A 27430-nucleotide genomic window follows, 5' to 3' on the forward strand; every position below is an offset into this window, starting at 1 on the left:
CTGATTTATGAAAGCTAAGATTGATTCTTCAGGAAGATTCTCCCTGCAATTTTTCATGTGGATGAGAGAGATCTGACAACCAAGCTACTGATTCTTCCCATAAGAAAAAAAATAATAAAGAGAAATATATAGTGGGAGGTGGAGAGTGAGTTGGGGATGTGAAATAAACCAAGTTGTTGTAGGAGAAGGTGTGGCAGAGCTTGGGAGCAGAGTTAAAATAGGGATCAGGCTAGAATCCCTACATAGTTTCAAGTGGACTAAGTCCAACTCCCTTGAATTCCACTGACCCTTAGCTAACTCCAACAGGTGCCAACCGTGAGTTAAGAAGATTCCAGTGCACAGGCTATTTAGCAATAAATCAGTTTACCTGGATCTTCCCGTGTGGACCTGCTCTTTCATACCTGATAGTTCTAGAGGTTATACAGTATTTTTTTACACCACAGTGATGGGAGCTGTATATGTCGTAAGAGCTGGGCTAAATGTCACATTCCAAATTCAAGAAGTAATTCAAAATTCCTTAACTATTTTCAGTTGTAAGGAAATGTATACAGTGGTTTAAATATCCCTGTTTAAAAAACACTGATGAGGTAGAATCATCTGAAAAAACTGTTTCTGAACAGTCAATTACAGCTGTAGGAAATACCAGTTAAACCAGGGGTGTCAAACTCGGGCCCATGGGCCGGATGCGTCACATGTTGGCCACCCCCACTCCCAGTTTAGCGAAGGGGAGGAAGTCACAATATGTCACATGACGGCAACATGATGCCACGAGTTTGACACTCCTGAGTTAAACCAAAGTAGCTGTATGTGAATTAAAATGAAAAGAAATTTGACAAAACATCTTTGTGTTTACCCCAAAAGATAAATCTACCCCACACGCATACCCCACACGCAGACGAGAAAAAACTCATCTGTTTCCAGTATTGCTTTCTCAGCAAACGAAAGATGGAACTTTGTTTAAAAAGGATAATAACTATCTGAGAGGAGAAATTAGTCTTCCAATTTTCATTCTCAGGTAAAGGCAATCAAATACACATCTGATTTACACTGGCGCTTCTTTCTCCAGTACATTGTTCCTGCAAAGCTCATCTTTGGATTTGGAGTGAGAAATAGCAACAATAGATATTGTCTCCTTACTTATGCTCTTATTATTCTCTTTCTCCATTTTACAATCTCAATTAGAGGAAAACACCTCTTAACTGAAAAGGACTTGGCATTTTATAGGATTTCTTATTTGAATCATTTTATTCTCCAACACCACCATAAAGACCATTTTCCTCCTTGTATTTAACTAGCTGATTATTCTTGAGCTAAAAGGAGGAAAAGCAGACTTAAAGCATAGAAGAGATTTTCTCAACCTCTATGTTCCTGATATTCCATGGTTCATGGTTTTTACAGCCCCTTAAAGGGATTTTGAATCTTCACGAGTGCCTCTATCTTGCCAATAGATTTAATACTTCCCTGAGGTAACACAAGTTGGAAGCGGATAACTGAAATTCTGCACGGAGGTAGACAAAGTATTACTGAAGGGTTTTAAAAATGGGAGACTAATTCTTCTCACTTTGATAATGGGGGTATCAAGTAACCCTAAATTATATCTTGCGACAGTTTCACTCCTTGAGAAGCCAGCTTTGTATAAGTGCAGTCCTAAACCAGCTTCTGCATTTTCATTCCCTGATTTGATGTATTTCAAGTTGCTCTGGGGCAGCTACCAACTTCTCCCTCCATTTTCCTAAAAGACTTGCCTTCCAGCTCTGCAATTTCTGTGTCCTGCCCAGGAGAATCCAGGCTTGAATGCTTGACTTTGCTGAAGCGCTGGAGAGCTTGGCAAGGCTCCAATTAAAACAGAGCTGCAGCCAGTTTTCTCAAAGAAAAACTGCATTTTCATATGTCATTCCTAGAACCTCGTAGCAATGGCCAACTTCATACCTATAATATCATGAGTCAAAAGATAAAAGGCTCAGATAAAAACATAGTTTCCATTCAAGCAATTTGCTTTTGTGAGGAGTCTGCTTGCAATTTCCTTTTCGTTCGTATGAAAGAATGTTTGCCGGGCTTATTTTATTATAGTGCACAATCCCATTGCTGCTTATTAGTCTCTTTTAAGGGCTGTTTCGTTATAAAGCAGAGCATAAGACGTTTTCTCCATGAAAGGTGAAGAACCAAAGACACTGAACTGCATCAATGAGATTAATAATCACTTTGTTTGCAGCATTGTTCCTTCTGTAGCACTGACAGCGAAGCCTATAATAAACAATATTCTTTATATATATATTATAAGATCTATATCTGCTTCTCAGGACCTTTCCAGTATTAATTCAGCTAAATCCATATTTTAAAAATATAGTCTACGGTTTCATCCCTATTTATTTTCTTTCCAAACCATCTACCCAATCTTCATAAAATAACACACTTCGTTTGTTTGTCCTAGAGGTTAAATCAATCCCAGTCCTAAAATATTCTGATCTATAGCAAGGTAGCTGAGGGAAAACTGTTCAGATGGGACCAAAACCTGTCTTGGGTTATTTATTTTTTTAATGTGGGGGTGGGGAAAGAGAAAAATTTAAGTTCATTTCAGAATTTCACCCAATTCTGCATTACAAAAGATTAAGAAATCAAAAGCACATTGGTTTTTCCTTGAAAATCATAGCATGGAATGAACTATCTATTATCCACTGAATATTCCCTTCATTTCTTTCTATGAGACAGAACCACATTAGTGTCTCCTTCTTTACAATATTTATGTTCTGAGAACAAATTAATTTGTCTAAAAGGATACAACTATGCATACATTTATATCCTGTCTTTCTTCAAAACCAAAAATTTAAAGTGGCTATCATAGTTTTTAAAATATGAGCAATTATTAAAGGCAATAATTATAACTCAGTTAGGGATGCGGTGGCTCAAGGGGCTAGGATGCTGAGCTTGTCGATCAAAAGGTTGGCAGTTCAGCGGTTCAAATCCCTGGTGCTGCCGTGTAACAGGGTGAGCTCCTGTTACTTGCCCCAGCTTCTGCCAACCTAGCAGTTCAAAAGCACGTAAAAAATGCAAGTAGAAAAATAGGGACCACCTTTGGTGGGAAGGTAACAGCGTTCTGTGCGCCTTTGGCATTGAGTCATGCCGGCCACATGACCACAGAGACATCTTTGGATAGCGCTGGCTCTTCGGCTTTGAAATGAAGATGAGCACCGTCCCCTAGAGACGGGAACGACTAGCACATATATATATTTTTTTTTTGTTTACATTTATACCCCGCCCTTCTCCAAAGACTCAGGGCGGCTTACAGTGTATAAGGCAATAGTCTCATTCTATTTTGTATTTTTTTTTTTTTACAAAGTCAACTTATTGCCCCCCCAACAATCTGGGTCCTCATTTTACCTACCTTATAAAGGATGGAAGGCTGAGTCAACCTTGGGCCGGGCTCGAACCTGCAGTAATTGCAGGCTACTGTGTTCTTAATAACAGGCTTTACCAGCGTGAGCTAAACCGGCCCATTTTTATGGGCAAGGGGAACCTTTACCTTTACCTTTTTATAACTCAGTTAATGTCAATCAAAGGCATTTTAAAAAATAAAATGGACAGGATAAACGTGTTTAAATTTAAAGACTATGCAAATTCTTTATCTATTTGTTTCTTAATATTGTTCAAGTTTTCCTCACTTACCAATCACACTTGGGACTGGCAACTCCATCACTAAGTGGTAAGATCATTAAGTCATTAAGTCAAACAATACATGACTGCACCAACATATGATGTCAGTTCTGGCTGTATTCATTAACAAATCACTGCAGGTTAAGTATTATGTCATACAACTGCAACTTGTGACTTCTTCCTCATTGACTTAGCTTGTTGGAAGCCAGCTATAAAGACTGCAAATGGGGAGGGCATGACCTCAAGAGACTGCAACCATTTTAAATGAACACCAGCTGCCAAGCATCCGAATCACTATCACATGACTGATGGGACTCTATGACTTGTAAATTCAAGGACCAGTTGTAAAATTACTTTTTTAATGCCATCACAAGTTCAAATGGTCACTAAACAGGGAAATCATTAACTGATGGCTACCTGTATCTGGATTTGTAGCATAAAATTTAGATATCTCTTTAATAAAGTATTAACATTTAGGTTTTACGAGATTTCTTAAAGTGGAACAGTCTTTCAGCAGTAGCATTTACTGTAATTTATAGTCTCATTTTATTAATTAAATAACACTCCCCAGGATCCTTGGTATTTATAGCTCCTGAAGGCAAGACAAGAAACAATGGATGGAAACAGAGACAAGTACTTTTAATGAAGTTCTCTTTAGGATTTTAATTGTTTTGTAACTGCATTTTCTTCTGAAGGTACAAAAGATATTAGTTCCTACATTTTTAATCTAATCACATAGACAGTGAAGAGAACAAGAATGATAGTGGAATGACTGCAACCGATGCCATTCACACTTAAGGGCCATACCTCTTGGTTAACCTATTCTCCAAAGCACCAGACAAGAAGCAATGGATGGAAACTAATCAAGGAGAGAAGCTACTTAGAATTAAGGAGAAATTTCCTGATGGCTAGAACTATTAATCAGTGGAATGACTTGCCTCCAGAAGTTGTGGGTGCTTCAACACTGGAGAATTTTAAGAAGAGATTGGACAACCATTTGTCTGAAATGGTATAGGCCGTGATGGCGAACCTATGGCACGCGTGCCAGGGGTGGCACGCAGAGCCCTCTCTGCTGGCACGCGCACTATCGCCCCAGGTCAGATCTCTCTGTGGTGTTTCTTTCATCAGCTTCTGTTTCCCTGCAAAAAATGAAACAGAACTTAACGAAAGAAAAATATCTTACTTCTTGCCATGTTGCCAGTGTTGGGATACCTTGTCTCCTGCTGGCCAGCTGGTCTTCAGGTCACTGCTGCGCATGTGCACATGTCAGTACATGCATGTATGCTGTCCACACACATGTCTACACACACATGTGCGTGTGTGCACCTTTCAGATAGGGCACTTGGTATCTAAAAGGTTAGCCATCACTGGTATAGGGTTTCCTGCTTGAGCAGGGGTTTTGACTAGAAAACCTTCAAGGTCCCTTCCAACTCTGTTATTCTGTCTTTCTGTTAACTAGAAGACATGATTTTTCTGCTGTGCCCCCTACTTTATGGAATATTCTTCCTTTAGAGATTACAATGACCCCCCAACCCCATTGGCTTTTCACAAAACTTAAAAACTTAGCCCTGTACTAAGCCTGGGCTTGGCTTTATTGTCAGTTGTTTGATCATCATAACTGCTCTTCTACTTACTTATTTTGTGGCTGTTTTTTTTATTGATTTCGTATTTTTTAAATTGTTTAAAGTGTTTTATAATGTGACAATTGTAAGGCATCCAGAGTCATTTGGGTGAGTTGGGAGGCTATAGAAATTGAATAAACAAAATACAATATAGTAAAATAAATATGTACTAACAAGCAGGGGTGAAATCTAAAATTTTTCCCTGGTTCTGTGGGTGTGGCTTGGGGGGGATGTCCTGTGACTGTGTGGGTGTTGCCAACTTGATGTCACTCATAGCCACAGCCTTCCTGGTTAAAACCAGGAAGTAATGACTTCTGGGTGGGTGGGCGGAGCCTCGAGCTGCCATCGCTACAGGTTCTCCGAACCACTGGCTATCATCGCTACTGGATAAGCTGAACCGGTCCGAACCGAGAACATTTCCCCCCTGCTAACAAGGTCTCCTATTTCCTTATTATGTTTGAATTCCTGATTTTTGGGCTTTATAGTAGTTCCAGGGTGGCATTGGGTTTCCTGCCTGACCCACTAAGTCCTTTCCAATTCTGTTATTCTGTTATATTTTGTTCTGAGGACAACAGTGATTTTCAGATTTTTATGTAGATATAATATATTCAGTTGTTCATAATCGGTTAATAATATGCTGGAAAAATAATTTCTTTGTTACTTTCTTTTACTTGAATCTTACTCTTCAATCCATTTCTTTCCCCTTTATTCCCTTCTGTATTTTTTCCTAAAATGTTTGTTCGTTCTATCTCTTTTTCTTTTTTATATATGGAAGGCCCTCAACTCACTCACATTATTTCTTTATGATCAACATTCTGGTAAAAAACCTAAAACATCTGTGCCTGTGAACAGCATCCACATCAAATTGCCTGAGAACATTGCTTGCCAATAGATTTCAGCACTGCAATCCCCTGGAATATTTTCAGGCCAGCTACCATCGTTAAATTGCCTTTGCATATCCAAACTGGAAATATTCACATATGCTGAACAAAATGACTAAAACCTAAAACCATCCTGAAATGCCAGGTCATCTGAGTAGTGAAAGACTCGGGGTGGGGGAGTGGAACCAAACTGTATACCTGGCTTTCTAAAATTAAGATGATCAAAATAGATAGTTCATTGTTAGCGTTGAAACTAAACTGGAGTAGAAAGATAAAATTGAAAGACTGTTCAAAGTATGCTACGAATAGTGTAGGTGGAGAAGGGCGTGCATAAGAGCACCAGCATGCCTACCCTCCCTGTCTAATGTTCCCTTTAATTGTATTCATTTTATGTGTTCAAATCATGCTTATACTTATATATATATTATCTAATACATACTAAATAAATAAATAAATAAATAAATAAATAAATAAATAAATAAATAAATAAATAAATAAATATAACAGAAACAGTATAGAGTTGGAGAGCAAACTGTCCTCTCTTTTTTTTAACGCTTGCCCTGTTCTATGCAAGCAAGGCAGCTGTCCGAGAGTATTAGCAAGAAGAGGTCTAAAGGATTGCAGGGGAGAAGATTTTTTGAAAATGGATCCAGGAATAATTTTAAAAAATCTTATGGGCATCACAGCTTCCATTGAGCAATTGTGAGTTGGGCTGCCTCAGACTTCCTTGTTTATGGGTGCAGTCACATCTGCTTCCTTTCCTGAATAGGCCTTTTTATGTTCTACTCAGACAAGCAGGTACTAGAAATTTCAAGCAACGGAGATGCTGCGTGGATCTATTTTGTATTGTATGTGCACCTATTAATATGTAATTCTATGTATGTGTGTTGCTGTGTGCTTGTCTGAATCCACATAAAGGTGCTCAAAGACACAAGATCGTTAAGATAGCTCAATCTATCTTCACTGCTGTGTACAAACAGTGGTCTAATTTCAATCTAGTATCAATTAGTAACATTTGTGCCCATGCAATTAAATTCCCTTCTCTGAAAGAGTTTGGGAATTCTGTGCAAGACAGAATATTAGCTGTAGTGTGTTGGCTTTCTTTTTTTTCATATTTTAACAGTTAAAGGAAATTTAAACCAGTTAATTTAAAATTTTATTACAGAGTGATATATATAAAAATCATTTTGAATTTTCAAGTTTCTTAATTTAATATGATAGGCATCCTTCAATAATGCATTAAAGATATAAATATATTTTTTAAAATCAAAAATTCAGGAAATAAATATTTTATGTGCTCTAATCCAAATGTCTCTAGCAGTATTGATTATTTAGCATAGCCATTAGAGGTCATTTTGCTCTGAAATACCTGGAGACAGTCTGCAAGGGGATGCAGGCAGAACAGTTTGAGTTTTGGCAGCAGATGGTTTCAGATGATAAAGTTCTAATTACCATGATTTCTATGAAAGGAACTCACATTTGTAAAACATAAATAACGCAGTATCCAGGGATTACTCAATTGGGTTGATTTTTTTAAAAAACCAAGATTGTTGGCTATAACTCTGATATTTCCTCCTTCTTTTGTTCCCATAGTGCTAGCTTTTCCAGGGAGAAAAAGAGAATATCTTCCTGACACCAATTTCTACTTTTTCTAGGACAAAGAAGGAAATGAATATGAGATTATTTACATGCCTTCTTCCCTTCAGCTAATGGAAATTCCCTTCAGGCAACAAAATAAGTGACAAGTGAGCAAAAATGGGTTTCTTACTTCATATACATGTTACTTCGTGCCCAAAAGATTGCAAAAGACTAAGGCAAGGAAGACAAACCAACTTCTGGGAAGCTAAATTAAATAGAAAAATTCGGTATTTTTTTTGACACATACAAATAACAGAAACCTCTTTAGCTGTTCTTGATATATTGGGTAAGTTAATGGTAAAGGTTCTCCTCGCACATATGTGCTGGTTGTTCCCAACTTTGGGGGCACTGCTCATCTCCATTTCAAAGCCGAAAAGCCAGTGCTGTCCGAAGACATCTATGTGGTCATGTGGCTGGCATATTCAACTGATAATAGAAGAAAGAAGACTGGGCAGAGAAAGATCACTAGCTTAGGAAATTATATTAAAAGGTAAAGGTAAAGGTTCCCCTTGTACAAATGTGCTAGTCATTCCCGTCTCTAGGGGGCGGTGCTCATCTCCGTTTCAAAGCCGAAGAGCCAGCGCTGTCTGAAGACGTCTCCGTGGTGATGTGACCAGCATGACTCAACGCCAAAGGCGCAGGGAATGCTCTTACCTTCCCACCAAAGGTGGTCCCTATTTTTCTACTTGCATTTTTTATGTGCTTTCGAACTGCTAGGTTGGCAGAAGCTGGGACAAGTAATGGGAGCTCACCCCGTTACGTGGCACTAGGGATTTGAACTGATGAACTGCCAACCTTTTGATTGGAATCTCAGCGTCTTAGCCACTGAGCCACCGCGTCCCATTACTGGCTCATAAAATTAACAACCACTGCCCTAAAAGGAATAGAACCATAAAAGGACTAGACATTAAGACTGGTATGAAATCACTGAAAGGCTTGTTCTCCTAAAGCATTTCAATTTCCTAAAGAAAAGACACAAGAACTCCATTTTAAGTCACCACATGCAGCTCATGCTTTAAAATTGGCATGAGAAACAAGAAGCCCGCTGGATGTCACTGCATAGTAACACTCATTATCTTCGCTAGGGGCTATGCTGCAAGGGCTGACGGAAGATGAGACTGGCTGAAATTCAATTTCCTAGATAAAGGAGAGAGAGGTAAGTTATCCTTGTAACTTACTTAATATTTAGGTCTAGAGAACCATGGTCTCAAGTAGTTAGGAAGATCAATTGTTGTGTCAGAAAAATATATTCTCAAATTTTACAATACCACGTTGTCCCTAAAGCTGTAAATAAATCGGTGCCTATCCTCTCCCATTGGGGGTAGGGTTGAACTCTATGAGCAGACTTCTGATTTTATTAGATGGTGGTGTTTCCTCTGGACTCTTTCTTTTTAGTTATGTACAGTATTGTTTCATGGTTTTATCCTGTAAGCCACAGGTTTGATGTGATTCAGTTGGTTGGCCCCTAACGTTCATAAATAAGTACAACATACAAAATTTTCATTCATTCTCTCTTGACTAAGGTTTTTTTTTTAAATCAGCTATAAACAGATGACCCATTTGTACCTTTTCTCTAATCAACCAGCAAACCCTTTTCTATTTTGAAAGGAAAGCCAACGTGACCTAATGATTAAGATGTTAGATTGTCACCAGTAGATTCACGTTTACTTCCACTCTCAGCGATGAGGGCCTTGGGCCTAGTCACTCTCTTTCAGTTCCACCTACCTCACAGGATCGCTGTGGGGAGAAAATGGAAGGTGGGTGCATTCAGTATGCTGCCTTGAGCTCCTGACTGAAAGACAAGGTGCAAATTTAACCCAAAAAAATAAAAAAATAGAATTATAGATAAAAATATTGAACTTCATAAATACAGAAAGAGGCATTCCAAGGGCTACAGTTAACATGCTATACATTATATTTGATGTCAGCAGTCAGGGGAAAAAATATACTGTGGGTTTTGCTTTCTGCCTGCGAGAGCAAGTTTTGACAGCGCTCCCACAAAGTCCATCCAACCCTAACCTTATCAGCTTTAAATGAAATGTGCAATTTCTCTCTTCCCAGTGCTTCTGATGCACAGTTTAACAACCACAGAACTAAAGCATTTCATGAGGATTCACACACTGCTGCTCTGTAGTATTGTTTTATGGCTCAGCAGCATCCCTGAGCTCTTTCGAACTATACCTTAGCTTTTTTATTCTCCCAGAGATGTATCAACTCCAATTAGAATAGTTATTTTATCTCTTTCTTCTCCAGTTCTGAGAGACAGATACCAGAATACAAGCCTCCCTTGATCTTCTCTTTCTCTAGGACAGCATCATCTATCATAACAGAATACATGTTCCAAACACATTTGCAGAGTGATTGATGACACACACTTCACAATTCTAAAATCAGGAAAAGGAGAACCTGGTTATTATTCTACAAGGCTATACGTTTAACAAAGATGCCTTAAAATACCACAGGAGGAAGACCTTGAGGGGAAAAGCACCTCATTCATTTTTTAAAATGTGAATTTGGCATCTAAGGCAAATTATGTGATCTCATGCAGATGTGTTTCCCCCCTTAATCCATCACAATTGATGTATATGTATACAGAAGGGAAAAATAAATCCCTCTACTAATAATTTATCTCCTTAAAGAACCTGATGTATATCCAAATCCACAGACAATTAATCTAAAATGATTTACATTTCACCAGTCATATTCAGATTTAAAATACTCATGGAGTGCAGTCCAACCAAAATTTAATACATTTTCCAAGACTTGTTCCTTTCACAAGATGAGTTTATTACCAAATTAATGTGGCTCATTCTCCATTCATTTTATCACAACTAAGCTACAAGGGGCTTCTTTTAAGCCTAGCTGCTTGATGGCAAGGATTTTTTAAAAAAGCATTTCTGTGTGTGTATATTGATGTGTGAAAAATTAATAAACGTGCATGCAGATTAGTAGATGCTTTGCCCCATTCATTGGTGATACAAGCCACAGTGTTGTCAATGGTTTATATTAGCAGTGTTACAAAAACAACAACACTACAATTACCAGTGTCAGGTATGGTGATTATTGTTTTTCACACCCACCCATAATGCTGCATCTTGCATAACAGTGAGGCTGTAGTATATTGTACTGTTAGTACTGTACTGTGTATTGTACTGTTAGTACTGTAGTATATATACAGTATATTGTACTGTTTGTTTTATTTTGGCTATACACCGCCCTGAGTCCTTCGGGAGAAGGGCGGTATAGAAATCTAATAAATAATAATAATAATAATAATAATAATAATAATAATAATAATAATAATAATAATGGTCTTATTAATAAAGCCATATGTAGACATTTCTATTCACAGAACAACTGATAAGTATGTATTGTAAAATGTATGAGTCAAAAAGAGGGCTGTGAAAATATTTACAGACCCCTCACATCCTGGACATAAACTGTTTCAACTCTTACCCTCAAAACGACACTACAGAGCACTGCACACAGAACAACTAGACACAAGAACAGTTTTTTCCTGAATGCCATCACTCTGCTAAACAAATAATTCCTTCAACACTGTCAAACTATTTACTAAATCTGTTCTACTATTAATCTTCTCATCGTTCCCATCACCCATCTCCTTCCACTTATGACTGTATGACTGTAACTTTGTTGCTACTTTATATTAGAATAGAGAATAGAACAGATTTTTTTATTGGCCAAGTGTGATTGGACACACAAGGAATTTGTCTTGGTGCATATGCTCTCAGTGTACATAAAAGAAAAGATACTTTCATCAAGGTACAACACTTAAAACACTTAATGATAGTCACAGAGTACAAATTTAACAATGATACAACACTTAAATGATAGTCATAGGGTGCAAATAAGCAATCAGGAAACAATATCAATATACTAGTTCATATTATTTATTTTATCTCCCTTTTAAAAACTTTGTAAAAGAAGTATCTGAACCCACAGCATTCCCAGGGAAGACCAATGGGACTTTGGCCCTACAGCACACACAGCTCATCATATGGGTTTAATGTTGCAGTGGAAAGAGATGAAAAATGAAGGAAACGTCTTGTGGACCAAAGCAACTTATTTAATTGTTCTGGATATCGGTACTTCTACTTCTCCCAGCCTATTAAAGATTATAATCCAAGACTCTGATAGAAGTCTTATTTGTTTAAGGACCGTCTTGAGAAGGCCTTGGCCTTGGCTCTGGTTGGATCAGTATCTTCCAACAGTCACTTCATTCTTAAGCAAGGGTGAATGTTTGCATGTGACTTTTTAAAAGAGACCAAGTTAAACCATAATATAGGCTGTAAGCCTAAAAACATAGGCATTTGTAACAAATCTGACCCACACAAAAACAGCCTGAAATTTTCAATTCCAACTCTCAAGTGACCTCTCTGAATCACGGCCAAGCCTCCTTCACCTCTAAATACCATCTCCATCTTACACATTCTCCATAGAAGTCCCTGGTGTTTATTGGCAGTTTTCTGTTAACTCCATGCTGCTTTCTACTCAATATTGCCTTTACCTCTCACCTAACCTTCTTGTGGCCGTCAACTTATATTGGATGCTTTCCGCTATTTAACTAGCATACTTATGCTGGAGAAAGAGAATTTAGTTATTCTGACCCAAAGGAGATACTTAACAGCCAATATTTAGGAGACAATCACTGCTATATTTAAAGGGTTTCACTGCATGCTATAAACTCTACAGAGCTGTCATTCTGGAAACTTTAATGAGCAATCATTCTGCAAATAGAGGCATTAGATTTTTCTTCCCCTTGCGCTGCTGTCCATCCGTTCTTAATAGGGACCCACAATAGCTCTCTGTCATGGGGAAGAAGCTATACTGGATGATATTCCCCTTTCTACATTACTTTAAAAAACTGACATTCCGGACTTTGTAATCCCAGAAGTCCCATTTTCTCCATTTTGCTTTAAGATAATTGCACCACAGGAGTTCATGTGTTGGGAAAATATATCCCCCAGTTCTTATCTCTGGCTCTATTAAAACTGGGTCCCTTAATTTGAACTATGAAGTATCCACTCTGGGAACTTACGTCCTTTGACTTTGTACATGTAACCGCCAATTAAAAGCAAAACAAAAGTAAACTTGGTTTTGAAGATAAAAATAATACTCTTCAACCATTACTGGCCACTTGCTTTGTGCTAAAACCCCACATATTAGGATTGGAAAGAGACAGTAACCTTTCCAATTCAAAAGAGAAGATTTTTGTGTGTTTATGGGTAGATGGGTAGCTTCTATTTTTTTATTCCTGGCTTTCAAGGAGCCAGGTTTGAGTTAATTGCTAATGCAATCCTGGAAATCAAGATCAGGCAAAATTGTCTCAGTAATGAATAGTTTCCTATATTCCAAGGTGTGCACTGCACTAGGTCTTTTCTTACTCAATGAGGAACTGCTCACAAGAGTAAGAACAGACCTAGTGCATGCTTTGGAACACTGGAACTGAATTTTATATCTGTTAAGTTGTTATTTTTATTAAGAATGTTTAATTAAAATATAATTAATTTTTTGCTAATGGAGCCTTAGTTTTATATACCTTAATTGTATGGATAAGGTCAGACACAGAATTTCTACATTTACTGTACATCCCTTACAAGTTCTGCTTCTTTAGTAAGCAGCAGAAAGCTATTGCATTTCTTTCGTGTTTTGACGAAACTGGAAGGAAATACCAAAAAAAAAAGGAGGATCTTTTGAAAGTCTTTTGCAATAAATAAATACAATCCAAATAAAAGAGTCCTTTTTATTTCAACAAAGAATTAGACTGTTCAAATTCACAGTGTCTTGCATCATATCATTACAAAATATTTGAATTGCAGGAAGTGGGAGTGGGACACCTTTCCCACATCAAGGGCTCTTTAGATGTGAGGACAAAGTTCTCCAGCTGCGGTGACTTTACAGAGAATTCTAGGAATTGAAGTTTGAACTTCTGGAAAATATCGAGGTGAGGTAGAAAGGCTGATCAGGAATGGAATGGAATTGAATGAAGCCTGTTTCCATGTGCTTGTTAGAGGTCTGAGACTGCGTAACAATTTATTAAAATGTTAAGCTTCGTGCAGATCTGTCAAGTTCAATTCAAACTAAACAAACGTCTACCTTCTTTGTATTTTTAAAACAGAGTCCTATTTGTGTCTATTTTGATAATTCATACACAGGTTTCTGTCCTTGCAGCCAAAGCCCAATTCGATGGCTTTCTAGGCAGAGCTCCATTACTATTCTTCTCAATGGATTTTCGAGGAACGTGCACGCATATGACTTTGGAAATTAGGGAATGCAATGTCTGTTTATGGTGCCAGAGTACTGGAAGCCCCCCTAATTATGGCAAAAGGTGGACAACTATTATCACTGTAGATCAGTGTTGGCAAACCTTTTCAGCACCAAGCGCCGAAATGGAGTGCGTGTATGCCAGAAACCAGAAGTGCAGCCGCCCTGTGCACATGCACGTGGTAGGAAAATGATCTTCTGGTTTCTGGGCACGTGTATGTGTGCCGGCCACCTGGTCTTCCGGTTTCTGGTGCGCATGCATGCGCAAAGACCAGCTGGCCAGTGCACATGTGCACGCCGGAAGCTGGAAGAATATCTTCCTAGCGCTTGCATGCACATCGGGTGGCTGCTCTTCCAGTTTCCGGCACTCCTGTGTGCGTGAAAACCAGCTGACCCATGCACTGGAACCTGGAAAAGCAACGGGCAATGGCTTGCATGCCCAGAGAAATGGTTCTGTGTGTCACTTCCAGCATGTGTGTCATAGGTCAGGGCTGTAGGTCCTCTAATTCTAACCTGAGACACAATACCCAAGAGCTTACAACAGAGGTTCCCAATCTTTTTCGCCCGCGGCTCCCCCGGAAATCCGACCTGCAACTGCGCATGCGCACCAGACGCGCCCGCGGCTCCCCGGAAATCTGACCTGCAACTGCGCATGCGCACCAGACGCCCCAGAAATGGCGCATCAGCGCCGGACCCAGCGGGCGCAGATATTCCGCGGCGCCCCCATGACGATAGCGCGGCTCCCTGGGGGGCCGCGGCTCACAGTTTGGGAATCACTGGCTTACAATGAAAGCTCCTGGATCAGCAGGAAATTTTAAGCAGAAAGCAGGAAACAGGTCTCTTTAAATATGTCAGATATACTCTATCACAGTGATGGCTAATCTTTTTGCCATTGCGTGCCAGGAGGGGGAGACAGGGGTCGTGCGCGTGTCCACACCCATAATTTTATGCGCCCCGCCCCCACACATGTGCTCAACCCCCCCGCTCTCCCCGCTCCTGGCACGTGATGGCCCAGTAGGCCCATTTTTCTCTTTCACCTGGCTCCAGAGCCTTTCTAGGACTCTGGGGAGGGTGAAAACGGCCTTCCCCACCCACCCAGAGGTCCTTCGGAGGCCGAAAACGGCCCGTTTGCTAACTTCTGGTGGGACTGGCAGGCACACATTTTTGCTGTCCCCAGCCTTCAGGGCCTCTCTAGGAGTCTGGGGAGGGCGAAAACTGCCTTCCCCACCCCACCCCCGAAGGTCCTCCGGATGCCAGAAACGGTCTGTTAGCCAACTTCCAATGGGGACCTTAAGTTGGCAAATGGGCCATTTTCAGCCTCTGGAGGACCTCGGTGGGAGGAGGCCGTTTTTGCCCTCCCCAGATTCCTAGAGAGATCTGGAGCTGGGTGAGAGAGAAAAATGGGCCTTCCCCACCAGCCCTCGAAGCCCTCCAGAAGCAGGAAACAGCCTGTTTCCCCTACTTCTGGTGGGCCCAGAAGGCCCGAAAATCAGCTGGCCGGCACGCACATGCCCACCGGAGCTGAGCTCAAATGCTGGAGCTGAGCTTGCATGCCCACTGGTATGGCTACCCATGCCACCTGTGGCTCGTGTGCCACACGTTCGCCATTACGGCGCTATCAGCTTCTTAGATACTGCTTTATTTTTAGCATATTCCCAATTGAAACCCATGTTTTAAGTAATAAAGGGAAGGACCCTCAGCATTTTCAACATCTGAAGAAATGGTCACCATTAACAGAGCCAGGATGTGAAATGGTTAATATCTGTTAATCAGATGTAAATAACACTCTTATATAAAGTCATAAAATTACAAACTTAAGTAGGCTATTCATTCAAGCAATTAATATCTTAGTTCAATTTAATAGAGGTTATCATAAACTGAATCTCAACTATTATAAATCATTAATCAGTTGAAAAGAAATGAGAACAAAAGGATGTATATTTTCAATATGATGATGTATATGATGGAGTTTAGGATTACCACATCCAAGCTGCAAGAAATCAGGTGAACCACAGATGACAGCAAAGAGATACAGAACCTGTTAACACATTGTTGCAATTTAGCATCTAAGAAACATGTGGATTTGAATAACCCATATAAGTGTGGTCCTATGTTGCCAAAAACAGTCCTTGAAGTTCTTCTTTAATATGGAACTTTATTATAAATGTGCAATCGCTTTACATTCTTGAAGCTGATAGAAAAGTATAAAGAATATAGATAGAGAAAAAAGTGAGCTGCTGAAACAAACTAAAATAGGTAAAAATGTTTTTAAAAAGTCATAAAGAAGAATTTTCAATAGTTCATTTTTCTCTTCACTTCCTTATTATCTCTAGCTAGTTGTCAATACTTAAGTATTCGTACTTTTCTTGAAATATTCAAGATTGTTGCATATATTTAGATTGTTTTATAAACAATTTTCTAAATTGAGCTCTTAACTCTTTCTTTAAAACCCTATTTTAAATGTCTAAACTTGGTTGTGATGTGTGTAAGGGAGGCATTTCTGCTAGAATTTAGTTAAACTTATGAATCCATATACAGGCAGTTTGTGATCACTGCTTATTCATCTATTTTAGGCACTCATTCTTGCACTGTCAACAGCTTCACTTTTCCAATATTGCGCCAAATTGGTTCTTGCCACTGTTAATAGGTGCCTTAGTAGATTGTGAATCTTTTCTGTAATTATTTCTATATTTTTTTTTAGTTCAAATTTTATTTTTAAAATGTATTGCCTCTTTTGGTTATTTTTCTACATTTCTTTTAAATCCATCACATATCATTAGATATTAGAATGTTCCCTCTTTGAAATGGTAGATCTATCATCTGTTACCATACGATTTGTCCTTCTTGTTAATCATTGATAGGATTATATACCATCTATAACACTTTTTGCACCATATTTCCAATAAATCATAGCTTGAAATGAGTGTTATTGATCCCCCCCCAATACACACGGTTCTTCCCATCATTCCAGTGTAATTACTTCCTTGAAATTAAGTTTCTTAGGTTTGGCTAAGATCACATGTAGAAAAAATACGCATACAAAAAAAAATACAGTTCCAGACCTGCCAAGCCATGTTGATATTAAAATTTCTAATAAATTACAGGTGAAAAATTGAGATATTTAATTAATCATTTCATTTAACTAAAAGTGAAAAGGGAGACTTGAAATAAATGCTTGGCTGTTGAAAGAGTAATAAATTAGAAAAATTAGAAAATGGTAAAATCTTGCGAACTACAAAAGTAAATTGTAGGAATGACCCATAAAAGACGGGAACTATTCAGTTTCCCCTCTCTTCTGTTTTGTCGTTCAAAGGCAGTGTGTTTCCTTCTACACAATATAGAGGAATTTCTCCCCCCTCTCTGCCCCACCCAGACTCTCTCTGTCCCTCTCTCTCTCTCTCTCCAGAAGTGCATGCTACATGAAGTTTCAAGTCAATTAAGGCTTTGAATAAGAGATGCAAAAAGCCTGCAGAGGCAGACCAATATTCCTCAGGGTGCAGGTAAAAAAAGAGTGACAGGGGAAAAAATCCTTACGGCAAGTTAGGTTTTTTTTTTTAATTCATCCATATAATAGACTGCAGATAATAAAGCTTCAGGCTATCTAAGAAATTGGAAAGGTGTTTCAGTATAGCCAGTTGGCTGCCATATCTATTAATTGCACAGAGGCTGGAAACTAGCAGCATCAATAGAAAAAAGAGAAATGATAGCAGCTATGCTTCCAATTCCCTTGGCTGTATGGATTCAACCAAGACATGAAATTATCTTTGTAGCCTCTGCCTGATGTGTGTAGAATCAAGCTTCTACTCCCCCTACATCTCCTGCCAAAGAGGTTTTGTTTTGTAGTGACTCACCATGTTCCTCCCACTTGATGGCAGGTAAGCAATTACCGGTAGCCTATGTACACCTTTGCTAGTTGCAGAGTGGGGCTGAATCCCTACATATTTTCAAACTGTGCTGGCTGCTGAATAAAAAACGTGCTTAGCTGTTGATCACTATCCTCCAATGCAAAGGTCTGACTATTGCACAGTATTGCAGGCTAGAACAGATACTGTAGACACATCTTACTTTTCTACCCCTGCATGCTTGGGTGCTATCTTCAAACATTTGATTGAAAGTTTACAACAAAATAAATGCTGGTGCCTGGCAGGCAATTTTTCTTGCGGGTTTTTGTACCTGTTCTCCTTCATTCTAAAAGGGAAATTTGCATTAGAAACAGTTTCCAAACACAAGACAAATGGAGAAAAATTGGCTCTACATTTCCAAAGCGTGTTTCTGGCTCTGCTCATTTGCTCAGCCAGTTTGTGTGTGTGTGAATGCCCTGATACTTCCTTACATAATCATCTTCCCTTCCAGGCTTCTCGTGCTTCAGCTCAGTCCCAAGGGAAGGGATCATGAGAAAACTTTTTTAATTAGGCTTTTTCAAGAGCAGCGCTGCTGTTGCTGCTGAAAGGGGTTAGGGGGAAACTATTTATATTATTGCTCTTCCCACAAATCTGAGGATGTTGAAAGGCCATATGTGTCGTCCCCCCCTCTGCTAAGTACTGTACATTCAGCAGAATGAACTTACACTCTTTCCCTCAATTGGAAAATCTGGTAACACTCCTGAGAGACCTGTCCCCAAGATGATAGTATGAAAGACTGGAGAAATCATTTGATTAGCTGACAGATACCCACCCTGCATCTGAAAATCAATAAATGTAAAGGCAAGACATAAAGTAACACACAGTATTATAACTAAATGTGCAATATGTTCCTTATTACGTTGGCATTTTGAAAAATTGAATACATAACGTCCAACCTCCTAAAATGCATGACTGAAACACTCTTTTTTAATCATTTATCGAAGATCAATGAAATTGTATCATAACAGATCATAAATTATATAGGCCAAATATTCATAAGCAAGCATTATTGCAGGTGTCTGCAGGAGGTTAAAGAAGGGGATAAATAAGGAAAATAGTGTTGCGCCATCTACTCCAAGCTCTAGCCAAGATACATGTGTCTTGATGTTGCATGTGCATGTGAATGGGGAGAAGCTTATGATGTGATGGCATCATTCTGCCTTCATTCAATTTGACAAAAGCCCCTTTTCCTGCTGATGCCTTTTTACTTTATACAAGATAACATACAGCACACTGATCAAATATGAAACATTAAATTAAATAGTTATTCAGAAGGAATAGAAAGAATAGTTTCGACACTAGTTGTACTGTTTTCTTTTACTGTTGCAAAATACAATTAGAAGTTAGGTCTGTTGCTACAGATGGTTTGATTTTGCAGCTAAAGTTGGGAATAAAGAAATGAAATCAAAGGTGGTCCTCACATTTCATGCAAATATAATAAGCAAACAATGGAGATCAGCCGTTGCCTGTCTTAAAGAATCTCTTGCTGATTCCTTAACAATGATTTGCTGCATTCTTATAGACCATCCATGAAGAGTCTAATTATAGGAGGCGCAAAACAGTTACAATCACTGCTGGTTCTAGTGTAAAACTGATTGTGTAGCAGCTGGAGAAAAGCAGAGACCAAGTACTGTTATCAGAAAGGGTTAACCCGAAATGGAGAAGTTGAGGTTCATCTTCTCAACCATCTGTTTTTCCCAACTTTTAGAAGGAAACAAATAAATACAATCTGGTTCAGAGCTGGTTGCGCCAGTGAACTACAGATGATTATGTGCACTTAGGATTCAGAAATATTCAATGACTGTGCTATAAATTTAATTTAAGAAGCTATTCTGATTTTGAAATTAGAAATCTACCGTTTTATTTTGATACTCTTTCCACATTAAAAGAAGTTGCAAGAAATAAAATCACAGCATAACCTACTTTCTGGAGCAGAAAAATCCCAGTTCTTAACATACTTAACTGAAAACTCTATATATCAAAAAAAATATTATTGGATGAATATCTAAAATTGTCGGAACATCCCAGAGCAAGTATCAAAAGAGTAAAAACATTTTAATGTCAAATGATGTAAATAAGGAGCATATTATTATTTTTATTTCCAGTGTATATTTAATGCCTTCTGTACGGCATAGAAAAGTCTCTTTAAGCTTCTGATTTCTTTTAGCATAATAAAAATTCTTTGAAAAGGGGTCATTTTTTCCCCTTAATTTACCATACAACTTGAAAATCTTAGTAAGTATTAAGTAATATTTAGTAAGTAAGTACCGTATATACTCGAGTATAAGCCGAGTTTTTCAGCACGTTTTTTGTGCTGAAAACGTCTATACTGGGTCAACTTATACTCAGTTTTTGTTTTTTTTAAAGCCCCTCGGCTTATATTCGAGTATATACGGCTTATACTCGAGTTTTTTTTTTTTTCTTTTTTTCACATTTTACCGGACGGCGCGGAGAAGCCCTGCCGGTGCAGTGAGAGGGCGGGGCGGGGGAGCCGCCAGCCTTCTCAGCTGAGGAGGAGGGTTTCAACCGGTAGGTGCCTCATTTCCCACCCTCGGCTTATACTCGAGTCCCCAGTTTACCCCAGTTTTTGGGGTAAAATTGGGGACCTCGGCTTATACTCGGATCGGCTTATATTCGAGTATATACGGTAAGTATTAAGAAATAACTTTTAGTTCAATGATGCAAATCACTTAGTCTAATATAACCAAGAGGTTAAATTTTTGCTATCCACCAAGTCCTACATCAGCATACTAGTTTGTAGGAATCACTACATCAGATTTGCAAGTTAATCAACAGTTTATTAAAACTTTTTTTAAACTATGTGAGGCACAGCCTTTGCTGACAATTGTGAGATACTTTTTATGACAGGGTCAATCACCTAAAGGAAAGGTGATACAATGGATATACCCTGGCTGAAATATTTTATCCATAGCCCTAAAAATTAATTCAGTAGACTGAAAATATAAACTTGGTTTTATCCAAAGAAATTGTGACCCACAAAGTAAAAGTGCTTGCATTGCACTTTTGCACAGCATTGAAGTGCTGTCCCGGTGTTTGGAAGCCGTACGGGTCTGGATGGGAGAAACAGGCTCAAGCTCAATCCCTCCAAGACGGAGTGGCTGTGGATGCCGGCATCCCGGTACAGTCAGCTGAGTCCTCGGCTGACTGTTGGGAGCGAGTCATTGGCCCCGATGGAGAGGGTGCGCAACTTGGGCGTTCTCCTGGATGAACGGCTGTCTTTTGAAGACCACCTGATGGCCGTCTCCAGGAGAGCTTTCCACCAGGTTCGCCTGGTGCGCCAGTTGCGCCCCTTTCTAGACCGGGATGCCTTGTGCACAGTCACTCACGCCCTCGTGACGTCTCGTCTGGATTACTGCAATGCTCTCTACATGGGGCTCCCCTTGAGGGGCATCCGGAGGCTTCAGTTAGTCCAGAATGCGGCTGCGCGGGTGATAGAGGGAGCCCCTCGTGGCTCCCGTGTGACACCTATCCTGCGCAGACTGCACTGGCTACCTGTGGCCTGCCGGGTGCACTTCAAGGTTTTGGTGACCATCTTCAAAGCGCTCTATGGCATAGGGCCAGGCTACTTACGGGACTGCCTACTGCTACCGAATACCTCTCACCGACCCGTGCGCTCTCACAGAGAGGGACTCCTCAGGGTGCCGTCAGCGAGACAGTGTCGTCTGGCGACACCCAGGGGAAGGGCCTTCTCTGTGGGGGCTCCCGCCCTCTGGAACGAACTCCCCCCAGGACTTCGTCAACTTCCGGACCTCCGAACCTTCCGTCGCGAGCTTAAAACACACTTATTCATCTGCGCAGGACTGGATTAGTTTTTTTAATTTGTTGGTTTTAATGGGTTTTTATCTTTTATTCTAAATTTTTAATTTAGGCCAATTGAATAAGTCTTTTAATTGTATTTTAATAGTATTTATATTGTAATATTATTGTTTATTTTATCTGGCTGTGAACCGCCCTGAGTCCTTCGGGAGAAGGGCGGTATAAAAATTTAAATAATAAATAAAAAATAAAAAATTGAATAGACTCAGTGCCAACAAAATAATCATGAAAGAAACCAATAAGTCTCTGATTTAAAATTTGTGCCACTAATCAACTGAAAGCTTGTTTGGACAGAAGACAGAAATTGAAATGAGTTGAGACAAAATGAGAAAAGATTTGGAAAAAAAAAACATAAACAATTGAACGGAAGACCATCAGGAGCTACAAGTCAGGCCACTTTTTGAAGAAGCTGATGTAAATTGAGTATAAAAGACTTTACAATCTTGCTGTCAGAAGGTCAATGGGAAACAATGTGGTTTATAGAGAGAAGTTCCCACCATTTATAGGAAGGAAGATAATACTCTGCCTTTGGAAATGTCAGTCTTTTGAGACAGACAAGAAAAACAACCAGATGATCTAATTCTACTTTATTATAAAGCTGCAATTAACCCAACCTTACATGTGTCCCCCTATATAATCCAAGAACCTAGAGAGGGTCTCTTTTGAGTCTCTTGTCCCACCCACATTTCAGTTGTAGGTTCAGATGCCTTTTATCTGGCCATTCCCTTGGTTGTATCTCTCTGCCATGATTCCTAAGAGCATTCCCACATACCGTTACATGAAATATACCAGTAGGTTAAAAATCTAAATGCTAAGAAAGAATAATAAAGACCAATCTCTAAGTTTCTAGCAAAAATTATTTAGTTGCTTAAATTCATGAGAAACTCTAGGCTTTGGAGGTCAAGAATTTAATGGTTCCAATCTGGGCTCAGAGTGGATCAAAACAGACTGACTATGAACATGAAAGATATTCCAGAGAGAGCCTTGCTACTTAACTGAGACAGAGCTAGTTCATACTGGAAAAACTATGTTGTGGGAGAACACTCAATAAATGTATATGTTAGAAAAAAGAAGTCCAAGATGAAATACTGAACACTTAATGTAATTTGGGACTGGTGAATGCTTTATGAGTGAGTCCCATTTAATACCAGACCTACTATATATATTGACCAATTTACAAATACCTAACTAGATTAACTGACTAAATAATGATTTAGTATTAAGGGGCGTGCATAACAGCACAAATGTGCCTACCGTTCCTGTCCTATTGTTTCTTTCCCTATATATATCTACCAGAAGAAAACACACACAAACCGCTATCTGCACGCACTCTCACACCACCACCCAGCACAGATCAACTCCGTAGCCAAGACACTCATCTCCAGAACAAAATGCTTAGCTGATGAACAACACCTAAAACCCGAACTAGACACTCTCACTAACGTACTAACATCCAATGGATTCCAAAGAAATAAGATTACCAAGCTAATCCAAAAAGAACCCCCCACTAAAATCCAAGACAGAGAACAAGAAAACGGCACAGCCCTCCTCCCATATATAAAAGGCACCACAGACAGAATCAGCAAGATCCTCCACAAACACAACATCAAGACAGCATTCTGCACAAACAGAAAAATATCCACCATCCTAAGAAACCCCAAAGACAAAATTGAGTTAGAAAATCAAGGAGTATATGAAATCCCATGCACCGCCTGCCCCACCACATACATTGGACAAACCAACAGAAGAATAAGTGCACGCATTGAAGAACACAAGAACTCATTCAAAAGAGGAACTAACTTCTTCCCTGGTCCAACACTTTAAAGTCACAGGACATGATATTGACTTTAAAAAGACCAGAACTATCGCCAAAACTGAACACTTTAACAACAGAATAATCAGAGAAGCCATTGAGATAGAAAACGCCCACACAGCATGAACAAACGAGATGACACCTCCGCCTACCAGCCATTTGAAACCCGCCCTTATTGACAAACGAGTCCCTAACACGAGGAATGACACCAGACCCACACTCACAAGGTCCACACAGGATGTCACCACCACCGCATCCACCCAGAAAGCAGACCCAAACCCACACTGATCATAAAGCACGACCAAGGACCAGAAGCCAGACCGCAGCTGCAACATTAGCCATTTCAAACCCCTCCAATCCATTCATGCAGCAGACTGATACCCACTATGAAGATGTAGCACGACCACAAAGCCAAACAACAGCTATGCAGGTCACCAGCTCAAATCCCCCTGCAGCACAGACTAGACTGAGCACGACCAACGCCCCAGCAACACAGGACACACCCCCAGCCAATCAGAGCACAGAAAAAACCCCATCCAATCAGAGCACAGCCAAGCTCCCACCCAATCAGTTCAAACCCCCACTAGCAGTTAAAAGGAAGAAACAGCTGCGATCACACATTGCTCCCAGAAGCACGAAGCTGAAGCCTGAAGATGACGAATGAGACTTCGTCAAAACGTCGCCAAGACACTTCCAATTTTACACGGGAGAAAACCCGAACAACCAAAGACCTATATACAAACACCCGTGAAAACCTCAGAAAACAAATATATATATATATATATATGCTTATGCTTCCTTGTTTCTCATCATATATATGTTTACATATTATATAATCTTTTTGTGTGATGCTTGTGTATATTGTTATGACAAAATTAAATAAATAAAAATAAATAAATAGTATACAATTAAATAATGTTTCAGTGGGTTTTTGCACATGTCCACATTCCCATGGGAATTGTCCAAAGATATTAGTCTTCTGTTTCCAGAATAAAAGCAGTTCTTTAAACCAGAGGTTTCCAACCTTTCTGTTGTGACCCAGGTTCCTGGACCCGGACTCCTGGACTCGGATGATTCAGAAAGTGAGGGAGAAGACCTGGCAAGCCCTGCTTCTCTTGAGCCCTCTCCCTCCCTGGCACCCACTCAAAGGGAGGAGGAGGGGCCGGCAAGGCCTGATTCTCTGGAGCCTTCTTCTGATTTGGCAACGCCCCAAGAACAGTTTTGGAATGATGCAAGACTGCGCAGATGTGACCGGCGCGCGCAGTAGAAGCAGCGTTGGGATAAAGCCAAGTAATGATTGTCATGCAGTGACATCTGCAGAGACTATAAATAGGAGGCGGGACTTCCTGTTTTTTTGTCTTGGACAAAGCAATGAATTTGCGCGGGCAAACTGTATCAATGGAGGGAAGAATATATTCGTGAGTAATTCTGGCCTTATCTATAATTTCCTCGTTATCTCCAGAAACTTGGCAGGCCCGTGGGTAGACGTGGCCAGGACATCTAATCTATGTACCGTATATACTCGAGTATAAGCCGAGTTTTTCAGCACGTTTTTTGTGCTGAAAAACGTCCCCTCGGCTTATACTCGGGTCTATACGGCTTATACTCGAGTTGTTTTTTGTTTTTTTTAAGCCCCTCGGCTTATACTCGAGTATATACGGCTTATACTCGAGTTTTTTTTTTTTCTTTTTTTCACATTTTACCGGACGGCGCGGGGAAGCCCTGCCGGTGCAGTGAGAGGGCGGGGCGGGGGAGCCGCCAGCCTTCTCAGCTGAGGGAGGGAGGGTTTCCCCAACCGGTAGGTGCCTCATTTCCACCGTTATATACTCGAGTCCCCAGTTTACCCCAGTTTTTGGGGTAAAATTGGGGACCTCGGCTTATACTCGGATCGGCTTATATTCGAGTATATACGGTAAATAAATTAGAAAAGGAGGCCTCTGACTGACTCTTTGCTGGGAGTATTGGGGGGAGGGAAACAGAACACTTTCTTTCTTCATGGACCAGCAACAGTGGTGGCAATGGCAATGTTGGGGGAGGATGGTTTCGCACGTGCAACCTAGCTCTCACACATGCACAAATGAAGCTTTACACGCTCACCTGCTACTTGCACGTGGCTAAGTTCCCAAGGGTTGGGGACTCAGCTTTAAACTCTATGTCAGGTATCACCACATCTTCGTCTTCTTCACTTTCTCCTTCTCATTTTTCTTACAAATGCAAATCCCCTTTTTGGGGATCAACCAAATGTTGATCCATTGGTTGCAATCGGAATTAATTAACTTCACTGAAGTCGGGGCTGAGAAAGAGTGACTGGTCTAAAATCACCCCATCAGCTTTCATGCCTAAAGTCAAACTAGAACTCACTGTCTCCTGTTTTTTACCCTGGTGGATTAAGTACCAGACCAAAGTAGCTCTCTAAATTGTCAACATAACTGGAGGATTATTTATTTATACTTCTTATATTTATGTCCAGCCTTTTTTCCAGGAGCTCAAGGCAGCATGTATAGTATTCCTTCTTCCATAATAACAACCTTGTAAAATAAATTACACCGTGGAATATTGACAGAATTGGGGTGTAATACACTCTTAGAATGTGGGAAATTGTTTACATGCTTTGAAATAATGTTTGTTTCTCATTTCTTCTTCAAAAGGGAGGGCTGCTCATATCCCTAATAATCAATTCATACAGTATTGCAAACTAATACTGATATTAGTAAATATAAAAGGTACGTAATGCTTGTTTCATATCTGAACTGATGATGCTCTATATAATTCTAGTATTTGTAGTACTATAAATAAAAAAATACTCCAATTAAAATATTAATCGGATAGCTTCAAAGCATCTGACTGTCATATTTTAGTACATTATCATTCTGAACACAAATCATGAAAAGGAAGGAAGCACAGTAGTAAATCAGAAGCCAATTTTAGGTTAGGTCTTTGCAAAAACATGACAAATTGAGGGATACCCTCAAACAGAATTTGGAAGATTAGCAAGGCAGAGAAAGGATATACCACTACTATTGTAAATAATCAGAACTTAATGAAGCTTTTCTTATCGCTATGCCAGTATCACAGCAGACAGCAATACTGGATTTTCTATCACTTTAGCAAATACATCATCCTTGAAGTACATATAAAAAAATGTATGGCTTTCTTACCTAGCTGTTGTCATAGTCTGGGTCTGAACTGATAAGATATATTTGACATACAACAAAGTAGGAAAACAATAAAACAACTGGTTTCCAAGAGATACATATTTCACAGGCAATAAGTCATAGAAACATTTTTTGGACAGAAATGCACCACTACATTATTCTGATACAGGCCTAAAATACCACATGCACGTACACTGAGCTATCTAAAATGGGCTTGATAACTATTAATAAAAAACAAAATGTGCCTGGGGCCATCCCATGGTGAAGAGACAAGTTGAAAAATGCCCAGAATTCTTCATTTCACTGCACTGCATCCTGTTATCAAACATGTAGGCAAAAAGTGTGATTGAATACTATCATTTAACATTGAGAAAGCAAAGACAGTTATGATATTACAATCATTCATTCCTTGAATGTAAACCTCTTCTATTTCCATTTAGGATTACTGACATCTATCATACTGCCCTAACTTGATAGTCCACTTCTAATATTTGGTGTGAGACACACAATACTTCTATTCTAAAAATGAAAATGAAATTTGAAAATGAAGTTTCAACTGAGCATGTCCAAGATGGCGCCGCCCTGCTGATCGGGGGAGCGGCAGTGGGCCTTTTCGGGCCCTGTCCGGTTCTGGGGGGGGCCTTGG

General features: G+C 39.6%; 1 protein-coding gene across 1 annotated transcript in view; it reads left to right on the plus strand.

Annotated features, from left to right (window-relative positions):
• Positions 1-7727: 7727 nt before the first annotated feature.
• CSRP3 (cysteine and glycine rich protein 3) overlaps positions 7728-27430 on the plus strand; it is a 149757-nt gene continuing 130054 nt past the window's right edge. The window contains exon 1 of the mRNA XM_058161281.1: positions 7728-7732. The gene's annotated coding sequence lies outside the window, so the exon portion shown is untranslated. The remainder of the gene's footprint in view (positions 7733-27430) is intronic.

This window comes from Ahaetulla prasina, chromosome 1, assembly GCF_028640845.1.
Source record: "Ahaetulla prasina isolate Xishuangbanna chromosome 1, ASM2864084v1, whole genome shotgun sequence".
Classification (NCBI taxonomy): Eukaryota; Metazoa; Chordata; class Lepidosauria; order Squamata; family Colubridae; genus Ahaetulla; species Ahaetulla prasina.